This window comes from Enhydra lutris, unplaced genomic scaffold, assembly GCF_002288905.1.
Source record: "Enhydra lutris kenyoni isolate GAN:26980312 unplaced genomic scaffold, ASM228890v2 scaffoldscaffold5, whole genome shotgun sequence".
NCBI classification, from domain to species: Eukaryota; Metazoa; Chordata; class Mammalia; order Carnivora; family Mustelidae; genus Enhydra; species Enhydra lutris.
In genome coordinates, this window is record NW_019154089.1 from 41120848 (window position 1) to 41133725 (window position 12878).

Genomic DNA, 12878 nt, shown 5'->3' on the forward strand with positions numbered 1-12878 from the left:
GACCTTCTCCCCTCTCATGCTCTCTCTCTCTCAAATAAATAAATAAATAATCTTAAAAAAAAAAAAAAAAAAAAAAGAAGAGGTCATACATTGTCCAGGACCTGTCATTTCAGGAAGTGTTTCTGGTATATGCTGTGTGCATTCCATTATTGTGTTTCAGGTGCTGTTTCTCTTAGGTCAGTCCTCTGAGGAGTTTCTCCTTGCCTACAGTGGGAAGTGCTTGGACCTTGTCCAGTGTGTAGTGAGTTTTAACTAGGTATGCCTTGGTCTGTTTGTTAAAAGGAGCCAGATCCTGTTTCCACTAGAGGTGAAGCTTTGAAGCTATGGTCAGTAGGCTTGAGGGGTGTGTGGGCTTTGTGCTGGTCTTTTGGGGAAAGGGTCTACTGCTGCTCTGACTCCCTGGCACACTTACCCTAGTAAAAAAGCACACACAGAGCACAGGGGGTGGGGCTTGTGTAAGTGGCTCAAGCCTCCACTGTGTGTACTGTGCAGCTCACTGAAGTCCACCTGTGCTGATGGGCAGGGGATAAAAATGATGTCAGCCTGCTCTCTCGTCTCTGAAGTGGGGAGTTCATGCCTGCCACTATCAAAGAAACCCGCACCAAAAAATTAAAAATCTCCTCATGTGTATTCCAGGCATCCCTCAGATCTCTGACTTTACCATGTCTGTGCCTGAGCCATCTTCCCACATAGTGGCAAGTGCTCCTCTGTTTATTCTCAGGCACCCAGACTGGGTTTCAAAACTCCAAATTTTAGGGACCCAGTGTGTCTGGACTTGTACTGATCCTCTAGGGGAGGGTGTCACCGTGCTGTAGCTGGTGCTGGTTTGTCCCAGAAGGGCAGTTGCATGAACACACAGAAGCTTGGACTTCATAGTGAAGTGCAGTAAAAAGTCTACATCCCGGTTAGCTGCACTCAATATGTGTCTCTGCCCATATGCTAATGAATGGGACAGTGCAATGGTGCTCACTGGGTCTTTTGTCCCCTGAGAGGTAGTGCCAGGTCTCCCAAATGCACTCCAAGAAAGGGAACTGTCCCTCTCAATGCAACCCAGGGGATCCTTAGACTGTCTGCTCCCAGGCTTCTGCCCTCCTCCTCTACAAGAGCATAGCTATGCCCACCAAGCTTCACCCTGCCCAGGGCTCAGACTTCTTAAACTTCGGTCTTTGAGTTCCACTACTTGTAAAAACTCACAATAATCAACCCTTCCCATTTTCCCAGTCAATGTTTTTGGGGAAGTGTTTTTCTTGTGCAATCCACTGTGTGCTGTACGTGCTCTCTCTTTCTCTCTCTCTCTCCCTCTCTCTGTGGTCCAAGCTACCTCTCTTCCACAGCAACTGTGACTCTTTTTTCCCCTAAACCACATCTCCACACATTCTACCTTCCACCACTTGGCCTCTTGTCTACCTCTAGTTGTGCAGTTTGTTCTCTCAGTCCTCAGATCAATTTCTTGGGTGTTTAGAAAGATTTGATATTTACCTAGCTGTGTTGGAGGGTAGGAACAACCTACCCTCCTACTACTAGGATCCTCCTACTACTCTACTACAATACCATCTTAACTCCTCCCTATTCCAATTCTTGTTCAAATATCCCCAGATCTGAAGAAATATATCTGTTAATAATATAATTAATCAAAAGTCTAATTGTATCTTATTTTATAATTAAAATGTATTGATAGTATTATCTATAATAAACTCAATATATGCTAGAAACAAAATTAATATTTAGTTAATTGAAATATTCCATGAATCAAAACTGCTTTGTTAATCAACTACTTGTGAATGACTTTATCTCCATAATTCCTTTAGTATAAAGATACAGAATTAGTTAGGCAGTATCTCTGGATCTGGGTGCATTGTTTGGTATATTACCTAAAACTTAATCATTGCTATCTTTCCTTCCTTGAGGGAAGGGACATTCCCAGGGGCATTGACTGCTATTTGTATCCTACAATGTTGAGGACAGTGGGGAGGTGCTATTTCTCTTAAAAGGCTCATCCACCTCATCATTTTATACCTAAACATCTACAAATAAAACTTCATTTCTGGGATTTATGAGCACTGCCTTTTGTTATGCCAAAAGTTAAATGCATAATATGTTGTCAGAATGACTCTTGATCAACTGTAGACAGAGTCAGAAAGAAACAAAGTGGACTATGGTTTAGACACAAATTTAGTAGAGAAAACTTTTGGAAACACAGCAGTCCATATGCAGACAAATCTGAGCAGATGAGTAGGTAGAGCCATATATATGCAAGGTAACTAGATACAGGTTTATATACTCAACAACAAAGGAAGAAAAGGCAAATGTAACCACCTATGTTAAACAAAAAACAAAATAAAAACCTGGACTGTTGGAACAAGTGAGGAGAGTGGTGTGCACCTGTGACAACAGAGAAAGAACAGTGAGAGTACCAACTAAAGAGACAGTTAAAACATGGAGTCCAGACAGATCATCCTTGCATGAAAGGTGAGGAACAAGCCAAATGGGATATCTGAAATGCAGTATTGGCCCTAGATGTTGAGGTCACAGGTAACACAATATAGAGGTTTACAAAATGTGGGTGTGAGTCCAAAGAAGCTATGTAAGCAAAAGGGATTGTCAGATCAGAACACCATGTAGTGTGTGCTTTATTCTGACTAACTAAACAGGAAAGCCAGTGCCACATCCACTGAAGTCCCTTTTCTGGATTTGCAGACCAACCTAATGGGTGTAGTTGTTGTTCTAGAGCTTCAACAACTACTTTCATCTGAGGTTGATGGTTGATCTTTCAGACACCAGAGCAAGAATGACAGAGTCTTCATCTTATCAGAATGTAGTGATTGCAATGGATGCCTCGAGTACTAGGTTGGCAGGACTGTTGTGATCAATCATTATGTCTATCATGAGTTTTGGACTATGTCCTGAGACACAAATGTCTGCTGTCCCAACACTAAAGGGTGTTCCTTTCCAGTTGGAAATAGTGACTCCAATCTACAGAAAGCAAAATTTTAGTCTTTTAGGAGACGGGTAACAAAAACAACACTATCATCCTCACTAATTATTCTTGAACCGTGGAGCTGTTGATCTGATCTAGGCTCCATCACTAGGAGCCTAGTGATGGCTTTTGCTGGCTGAGAAGATCTGAGTATCTGGAGACAACTGGGATCAAACTCTTTGAGTGGAGAATAGGCATGGACAGGGAAGGTTTGGGGCACAGAACTTGCCCTCCACTGCCTCCACCCCCACCACACACAAAGTTCAGTCTTACCTCTCATTGGAAGGACAAGAAACAACATTGAATCTGTCACCATAGGTATCTAGTTTTTAAGACTTTACCAGTTGTAGGGGTTCTCTTTTGATATAGTGTAACCTTTTATCAGAAAAAATACTTACAGGAAAAACCTTTAAATTTAACATAAAACCTAATTCTTTTTGCTCCTATTGAAGCTTGGAAGACTGGATCCTTATTAGAATGCATTTCTACAAAGAGATAAACATTTTAAAAAATAAGCATGAATGGAATCCAGGATAAAATGCATCCATTTGTGCAGGAAAATAGCTTTTACTGAAGAAAATGGCACAAATTCGTCATATGGAGAAAAATGTCATTTCAAAGCCTATTTCCAAGATCAAAATGTAGAACTTTTCATACAATATATTAGCTTTTTAGACACTCTAAATCTACAACTTTTTAAAGCCAAAGGGTTTTTTCAATCTTTCTGAGAACATCAGCAATTAATTACCCCAATAGAGAAATTGTCAAAACTAGTTTAAAACCACCAGGGAAGGAACACCACATAAAAGGGCTTTGCAAAATGTTGCATACCGGGGACAGTATGTTGAGCAACAGTTTTACTGAAATGTTTTAATTAATCTTTTCTACAAGTATGTACTACATGCATATTACCAACTTTGTGAAATAAACTCTCATGTCAGGACTGCTAGTTTTTGTCTTGCTCATGTTAAATGCATTTCAACATGCCGTGACATAAAAGCTAATAAAAGGGCATCTGTCACAAGGGACTAAGTACCAAAATCAACAATTTGCATAGTGAACAAGGTTTACATTGTGGCGACTCATGTTGCCTTTTACAGAACAATGGGATGAACACTCCCTTATGGCCTCTACTAAGTACTAGACATGTGGCCTTAGAAAAAGAAATCCCCTCTCATCCCACTTTTTCCCAGTGGTGCTTTGTCAGTTCACAGCAAGGGTTTGACTTCATGCCCTGGTCTCTGTCTGAGAGGAAGTCCAGCTCAATTCAATTTGCTTCCCTCCGCCTTTTAGTAATGAAACAGCATCCATTTGGGCAGGCCCCATGATAATGCAGAGCAGATGGACAGAGTTTTGTCTAATTAGATTCTAGGCAGCCTGTTTGCTATAGTAAATGTGTGTGTATTTGCTTATTTCACACTTATTTGGGTGACAACAGCTTAGTAGAGATAAGATAGAAATGAATGTGGGAGATAGTCTCACTAAAGAGCTACTTAATACAAATCAATAATTTTAATTCAATTACTATTTCCATCACCTACTTAATGAGTTGCTTGCAGGCTCCTTGAGCTAAAAAAAATTAAAAATTCTCTTTTTTAAAAAATTATCATTTTTTTCTTTCTCCTTCCTTCTTTTCTTCCATTTTTCTTCCTCCTTTTTTCTTGTCTTCCTTTCCTCCCTTTTTTCCATCTTTATTTCCTTCCTTCATTGTTTGTCCAGATTATTGGTAAGGTATCGGGTTTGTGATACAGATTATTTTAAATGTCTAATTCAATAATCTACTTAAAAATTCAATAGCAAGAGAGCCGATCCATTCTTTTCGCACTTGGAGTTCTCCAAAGACACACATAAGATATCTGAAAACCCCAGAAGCTTCTATTTCATATATCCACCCAGTGATACTTGTCGCCTTCTTCATCTTTATCACTCACTGCAGTTCCTATAGGTGTTCCCCATCTTCTTCAGTTCGGAGACTTGCCAAAGAGCAGACACTCAGGTGGGGGCAGTTTCACTGGTTAGTTTCAGAAGCAGGATTGTTCGACTCTCAGTCTTGACCTCTTCCCACTAAGTTTGAAGCTTCTTTATTTTTCCTAAACTCTTCATACGTAAAAACACACACAAACTCTGGGGACCCAGACTGAGATACTGGAAATGCTGAGATAGAAAAAAAGCTTCTCTTTGGCTGGTCACCGTTGCATTCTTACTCCAGTGACCTCTCCTTGACTCTCTGCCCCTGTAAGCACCCCAGGCGTGAGGACTTCTCCCTCTGACTTCTCAATCAAACACATCGTAGCGAAAATTTAAATCCATGTCTTAGATAATTAAAGACTGTATCTTCTTATCTCATAATACAAGTATCACAAAATAACTTCATGCTTCCAATAAAAACGGTCACATCTAAAGGCTTTTGGAAGAGAGAGGAAGAAAATCTTCTGGATGAAATCTCACCACGTAGTAGACTACTTGTGCTTACAAAAAAATTGGCACATAATCTTTGGAGATACACACTGGAAAAGCCAGATGTTTAATTTGGATTATGGCTATTTCCTGAAAAGCCAGGGTCTGTCATACGAGCCTCATATTCTTTGGAGTTGCTTATCTGTAAATATTATTAGGCCCACAGAGCAGACATCATTAACCAGATACCGAATTTCAAATACTCAGCTTGTCTCTCCTCCTTGTGGGCTCCTTCAACAGAGAACAGTAAATAACCAGCTTAGTTTCAAAAACAAGAGCAAAAGAATCACAACTCATAGCACAAAAACGTGCCAGGCTGGTTTGGGAATCCAAATAGTCCTTGTCTAAATCAAAAGCTGAGAGGCTCTAAAGCAATTAAATCATGCCGATAACCCCTGGTGGAACAAAATGAATCATATTCTCACCGTGGATGCAAGGAGATGTGTACGCTAATCGCCTTTTTCCCATCAAGCTGAAGAGGAAGAGAGACCACATCTCTGCTTTTTTTTTTTCCTCCAAAGACTGTATTTCAACATACACCAACATGAATTTATTGTCTGCCCCCTCCTCCTCTTGAGACCTGCTTCTCTTCTAGTCTTGCATATCTCAGTAAACGACACATCCATTTTATGTCACACAAACCAGAAACTTTGCAGTCTTGCTTGATAGCTCGCACTCCCTCTCACTTTCTCCCTCTATCACATCACTTACTTCTGACAGCCTCCTAAATAGCTCCTGAATCTGTTCTCTTTTCCTCATGTCCTCTACCAGCCCTAGAGGAGGTCCTCTTTATCTCTCATCTGGAAAAGAGCAAAATCCTAGCCAGCTTCCTTACCCTTTCACTTTCAAATCCTACCACAAAATTAATCTTTCTAGAATGTATGTTCCTGTTTGTTTTTTTTTCTCCTTGGTTTATAACCTTCACTGGCTCCCCCTTACCAATGTAATGAAATCTGAAGTCTATATTATCACTAACACCTTCTGACGACTTCTCTTTCCTTGCCAAGGATCCAACCTCATCACATTTCTCATCAACATCCAGAATGTTGCCTATTTTTGGTAGCCCAAATGGCTGCAAACATTATTCTTTGATCTTTAAAGTCCTTTTTGGATTCTTCTGGGCAGGTGTGCTCCCATTAATTTTTTTTTTTTAAGATTTTATTTATTTGACAGAGAGAGAGAGAGAGAGAGAGATGACAAGTAGGCAGAGAGGGGTGGGAAGGAAGCAGGCTCCCCGCTGAGCAGAGAGCCCGATTGTGGGGCTCGATTCCAGGGCCCTGAGATCATGACCTGAGCCGAAGGCAGAGGCTTAACCCACTGAGCCACCCAGGTGCCCCTCCCATTAATTTTTAATACACACCTCAAGTAGACCCCTTTCTGTCACAATTTCTCTGGCTCATCCTCCACTATGTTTTCATCACTCCCAGCTTTGTGCTTATCTCATTTTGTTGTAATTTTTTTTACAAGAACAGAGAATCTCCCAGAGAGTCTGAGTACCTGAACAGTGGAGACCTTACTGTTCTCTTTACTGCAGTCTTGATGTAAATGCAAGGGATAGAGAAAAATCTGGGCAAGTGTTGGTTGCATCATGGATACATGGTATCAGTGCCTCCTTTCTAAACTTTCCTTTCCTTTATTAGTGTTGCCAACATTTTATTAGTCACCCAGGCAGAGAACTGTGCAGTTGCCTATGAGCAAACATTTCTTCCATGCCCCTCAACCTTGTTATCTCTCTTTATCACATCAAATAGCCTTCCTGGTATTCAACGTTGTCCGTAATATATTTCCACACTTTGGAATCAACTACATTTCATGGCTTCTTTAAACTATCCACTCAATTCAACCCTTCTCCATTATTACTGTTCCTGAACTGGTAAAAGGGCATCATTGCCCCTTGCTGGGATCACTGGTGAGTCTGCACAGCAAATCAATCATCATATAAACTGGAATTTCACTGGTACTAAGGCTCTCAGGAATCTCGTTCATCTGTAGCACCCTGACTTCCTTCCTTGATATCCTAAATATCATTAAACTTGGTTCTTAACTTATTTCCCTGCTAAAATATCTTTAGTACCTTTTCTGCCATGGAATATATTTACCTATATGTTCTCTTTAATATTTAAGATGAATTTAGCTGCTCTAGGCAAACATCGTTCACTGCTCCAGTCCTTTGTCTGCTCTGAAATATAAGCAGAAATAATTCAGAACTTAATTATCTACTGCTGTACATGCAAACTGTTATAAATCACAATACATTCAGGACCAGTGAAATCTTGGAAAATGTAATGGACAGCATTAGATATCAGAGAATGATTTGCTGTTCAGGCCCACCACTGAGCCAGCAAGAGGAAAGGATGCCATTTGGCCAATTTTTCTTGGGTGTATCCTATGTATTTCCTCCATGAGATCTTGCATAGATAAAATTTTCTTGTGAGAGGAAGTTGACCTCCTAATACAATGCCTGAAATACTTCTGTCCATAGACATTTTCCACTTCCTTCCAGATTTATTCTACCTTCTAGTTCCTTTACAAATTTAACTACATTTCTAACTCTGATTAACAGTACACTTTCTTACTGTTGATGAGTCACTTTGTTTTTCCATAAAGAATAAAAGGTTTTGTTAAAATTATTAGCAACATCTGAAGAAGAGATCATTATTTCCCATGCTTAACAACATTTCTGAAGTTAAATATAAAATTCCTCATCTATTTTCAAAGATACAGATTTCATTTCACTTGGTACATATGCTAGAAATCAGGAGTTTTTATTCTGTCATAGGAAAATTCTTGATTTGAGGAGACTGCTTCTCTATTATTCCTGACCCCTCTACCCATACCGCATGACTTCTCTCTTCACATCACCTAAGCCACCAAGGAAACTGATGTGCATTGCGGGTAGCTGATTTCCCCCTTCAAGCTTTTTCTCTTCCAAATTAGATAAAATAACTTGACTGCCAAATTAATTTGACTCCTTAATATCAACAAATAAATGCCAAACTCCTTAGCCAATGCTTTGAAGCCCTCCCTAATTTTTCCCTTATCCAACATTTCAGCTTCGTCTCCCACCTCTCACTATTTTACATATAAATGTAAACTGATTTTGTCTCCATCTTAGACTACAATCAATAAGATGACTCATGTTCTTTCAAACATATCTAGTTCCTTCTCATCTTTTCCCTTTGCTGTTTATATCATCCACTCACTTTATCCAGACGGACCTCTGCATCTTTTTTTTTTAAGTGAGATATAATTCATGGACCATAAAATTCACCCTTTTAAATGTATAAATTAGTGATTTTTAGTATATTCACAACACTTTGCAGTCATTCACTACTATCCAATTCCAGAATACTTTTATCATCTCAAAATGAAACCCTGTACCCATTAGCAGTCACTCCCCACTCCCCTCTTCCTAGTCCCTACAAATCACAAATCTTCTTTCCATTTCTATGGATTTGCCTATTCTGGATATGATATGTCACAGAAATGGAATCATACAGTACATGGCCTTTTGTGCCTGGTTTCTTTCACTTAGCATGTTTTCAGAGTTCATCCACATTGTAGAGTATATCAGTATTTAATTCCTGTTTATGGCTGAATAATATCCCATTGTATAAATATGCATCATTTTTTTTTTCCATTCATCACTTAATAGACATTGAGTTGTTTCCACTTTTTTGGCTATTGTGAATAATGTTAATATAAACATTTGTGTAAGAGTTTTTGTGTAAACATATTCAGTTCTCTTAGATATATTCTTAGGAGTAGAATGCTGGGTCACAGTGTAACTCTATTTTTAACTTTTTGAGTAAATGACAACTGTTTTCCAAAGTGGCTACCCCATTTTATTGTCCACCAACAATTTTTCTATATCTTTGCCACCATATTATTGTTTGTCTTTTTTATTGTAACCATCCTAGCAGGTAAGAAGCGGCATCTCATTGTGGTTTTGATTTGCATTTCTCAAAGACTAAGATGTTGAGCATATTTTCATGTGCTTATTGGTCCTTTGTATATCTTCCGCAGAGATACTAGTCCATTAGTAGATAAATGATTTGTAAATATTTTCTCCCATTCTTTCTGTGGGTTGTCTTTTCACTTTCTTGGTAGTGTCCTTGAAACACAAACCCCCCCTTGTATCTTATCTATTAAAATTCTACTCATCCTTCAAGACTATTTTTAAATTCTTTTTATTTTTTGATGGTCTTTTTAGCTCTTTCAAATTCATGCTATCTCTTTACTTTTTTCCATGGGCAGAGCATTAATATCTGCTAAATTTACATTTCCAGAAATGTTCATTCTCCTTACATTGGGATTCTCAAGATCAGTGACTGTGTTTTATAGACTTTGCTTTTTTCCTGATATCTTTGCTTATATCAAGAGTATCAAAACACATTTTATTAATTTATTAAAAAAGCAAGAGCCAGTAGAACTAAGACAGATAGTCTACATATGTCGGTGTAAGTGTATGTGAATCTGGGAAGCATGTTTAAAGTGACTCCTTCACATGAATGAACTTTTATGGAAAATGCTCTCTCCTAGGGTGGGAATGTCAAGGTAAGACAATTATACTTGGATATTCCTAAACAAAAACACCAACAGGAATTATACTACCAGACATTATTTAGTTTATTTCTCAGCTAGGCTTTTTTTAAGTAAACACAATTAAGAACATTCTATTTATCAGCACACAATGCAAACTCTTTTAGGCATGTTTTTAATCATATGCTCCTATAATTGCATTTTCTTCTACTGTTCACAACTAGAAATTTATTTTCTTTAAATGTGTGTTTTTCAAACCATGAGTTCTTGTGATTGCTCACTTCTCAGAGAGCTAAATGAGCATTGGTTCTCTTTCCCTTATGACTAATAATACTGTACTAATGAAAAACAGGGCCTCTTTATTTATAATGGCCTTGGGGTCAATTATCAATTTATCATCATGTCCTGCAGATTTAAAATAAAATATGCTGTGCAGTATAACCATTGTACAAAATTGACATTAAGTAGATTCTCTGAGTTTGGACTTAATAAAAAATACAAAGAGTGCTGCCTAAAAGGTTTCTCCAACTATAAATTCTATTAGGTAGCTTTTAATACAAGACAGTAGGAAACTGAACAACTGAATTAGAGAGAGTTTTTTCACTGCTGTTTTTTGTCTCATACATGTGAACAGTCATTAGAGGAGCATTTGCTATTTCACAGAAATAATATTTTGTATATCTTTAAGAATAATTCAAAAAATGCCTAATGTTTTACTTATGTCAATCCCTGTGTAGAGCTTAACCTATTTCCATCTAATGTCAACCTATTTGCATCAGACGTCCTGTTAACTCTAGGGATTATATGCATGAAATATAAGGAGCAATGGTTTCTTGTGTCCAAAAAAACCTAAGTCCTTCACATTTACCAATTGATTCATATACACCAAACTCAGATAACCTTGTTACCACCCTCCTAGAAGTCTGTGAGATGACATAAAGTTTTATATTTTAGCTCTTATTGAAAATAACTCTAATTCCCACATTAAACCATTACTATCCATGCTGCCCTGTTCATGTGATATTAAGATCAGCATATCCTGCCCATGTATGCATTATGATATAATTATACACACACACACACACACACATATGTATATGTGTGTGTGTATGTATGTGTATATATTTTTTTAAGCCCCAGATTCAATGAGCATGTAAAGGCAGAAACAGAGTTGAAGGTTAATTGCACATTTGAGAGTGTGAGGTTGTTTATCAACTTTTGAGGACGTAGTCTGCCTGCTGAGTCCTACCCGATGAAGACGGAGGAAATTCTAGGTACTATGCTATCAGTCCCTCAGAAGCACCAGCCCTGCTGTAAGTGCCCAGTAGCCACATGTGGCCGCAGTGTTTACTATTAGACAGCATAGTTATAGACCATTTCCATCTTTCTAGAAGGTTCTGTTGGACAGTGTTATTCTAGAAAGCAAGGGACCAATTCCTTATACTTTAGGTTCCATTACATTTTTAATGGCCCCACTTTTGAAGAGTGACTTAGTCTGGAACTTGAATTGTTGATTCTGTCAATTCTGTATCTCTGTCTACTCCTTACAATTCGTGATTTTTTGTGAGAAGAGTCGAAATAGAATGGAAAAAGGAAATAGAAGAACATAAATGAGTAAGATGTGAGGATCCAATGTATTAGTGATGCCAAAGGATTTTGACCATTATTAGTTGAGGTTATTTTTTGTTTTGTTTTTTAAGGAGAAAAAAAATCTACGGAGCCTTTAAAAGATCCAGATAGAAGTAAAAGCTATATTAAGAAATTTTGTTTGTTCGTTTTAAAGGCTGCCAGAACAGACAGACATTATATTTTCTCAATAATCAGTTTTGTGTTTATAATTTTTCTTATAATTTAAATGACAAAAATTAAAGCATAAGAAAATTGGCATATATATCCTTGCCATGGGAATATAAATAAAATACCAGATTTCTGTACTGACTCTTCTTTTATTAAAGGCACTGAAAATATAACATAATTTGCTTTTAGATCCTTTCTAAAATACAATAGAGTAAAAAATGTCATTTCCAGAAAAAAAAAATTGCTTATTTCAGAGAACTACTTCTGGAAATACATGTATCACATTGAACGCCTTAAATTATTTGTGAATATCATCTAGAAAATTGGTTTAAAGTAAACTTTATTGTATATGAACTATGCAGGTAATGTTCTTTCCCTCACTTTGCCAGGAGCAGCCTAGGAGGGAATTACATTTGGTTGCACGTATCTATTTTTTTTAATGTGTTTTTCACTATTTACTTTCAAAGTGATTTAAAAAAATAATCATAACAATATCTGACTTCCCTGGGAAGAAATGCTGTATGTATTCATTAGGAAAGGGATAGCTTTCTTTGAAAGAAATAGATTCCTCATTAACCACTTACAGTCTGGGTCCAAACTTTGGGTGCCATTATGAGAAGGACACCAACAGGTTGGACAGACAAGGAGGGTTTTCAAGCAGCACCTTCTGCCAAGCCCTCCAAAGCACGGCACACCCTAGCTCCTGTCTGTGAAGTTGATGAATGTACTTCAGACAGGGCTAGGACACAGCTCGGTACAGTTCTCTAAACGGTGATAAATGACCACCTTTGTGTGAAATGGGTTAGGTGGGAGGGCCACCCTTTGACAAGGCAGAAAATGAAATGATTACTATTGCATTCTATTGACTTGTCTGGTTAGAACAGTTGTGCCTCTTCCTAGAGGTTAATTGGACTTGAACTCAAGAAATTAAGAGGTCAGCTGGGGTCACAGTGACAGCAGGCCCACTTTTAACTTGCTACTAATAACATTTGGCAGAAGGAGGATGAATCTGGGAATTTTAGTCTAGGTGCAGTTCAATTTCTTTAAGAGTGATGGTTTGTACAGATTATTAAACATACCTTAACTTTGTATCACATACAAAAAT